This window comes from Mastomys coucha, unplaced genomic scaffold (genome assembly GCF_008632895.1).
Source record: "Mastomys coucha isolate ucsf_1 unplaced genomic scaffold, UCSF_Mcou_1 pScaffold16, whole genome shotgun sequence".
NCBI lineage: Eukaryota > Metazoa > Chordata > Mammalia > Rodentia > Muridae > Mastomys > Mastomys coucha.
This window is the reverse complement of record NW_022196898.1, coordinates 91,997,996-91,998,921: the sequence shown is the minus strand read 5'-3', so window position 1 is coordinate 91,998,921 and position 926 is coordinate 91,997,996.

Here is a 926-nt window from a genome sequence, read left to right as displayed (position 1 = left end):
ATCTCACAGCAGGTCTGAGCCTGTTGGAGGGCGGTGCTCAAACTCTTACCCGTCTCTGGCTCAGCCTCCCCACCTGGGGCTGCCCTGTCTTAGGCGGCCGAGACTTATCCGTCCACTCTGTCACTGACTTACCAGACCCTACTATCTGTGGAACGAATACCTCAGTGGGCAGGGACCATGCACAGTAATGATTAAGGTTTCATGACAGTGAGCCATGCCTGAGGGGACTGGCCCACCTCAATGGCGGCAAAGGTTTGTACAACCATGACTGCATTGCGCTTTTGTGTGGCTCTCATATTGTATATGCACCACAGGCAAACCAGAGAGGCTAGTACCATCAGTATCACGATAGAGCCTATGCCCGCCCATTCCTTAAGATGATCCATCGCTGTCTGTATCCAGGAAGTCAAACCATCAGCCAGGCTCAGGTCCACCCGAGTGGAGTTAATGTGGATGACCATCTCTCGCAGCTCTCTCATCTTGTCTTCAAGGTTTGCCGACCAATCCTGTAAGAGGAGCTTTGACAATTGCTTGGACAGATTAGCAGCCTTTGTAAAATTTTGATATTGCATCCAGGTAACACACAAGGCGGATCCTTTACAAAAGGGTGCCCAGCATGGCTGTCTGGGAGGATCCCAGTCAGAGACTCGGGTGGGCCACTACCCCACAAGACGAGAACCCTTACCTGAAAACAAGCTAGTACTCCAATCCCCAAACTTCAGCTGTGGTAGAAAATCTGCTGAGTGCTGAGACAATTGGATGCATTTTGTATCATCTGACCTGTTAAAGCTCATTAGGAAGCACAGGTTACCTTCTAAGCTGACATTTCTATTACCCTCTATTGCGCTCATCTGATCATCAAAGGGAAGGTAGGGTAAGCCTAAGCTCCTATTGCTACTGAATAAGCATGGAAACACAGTTGCATC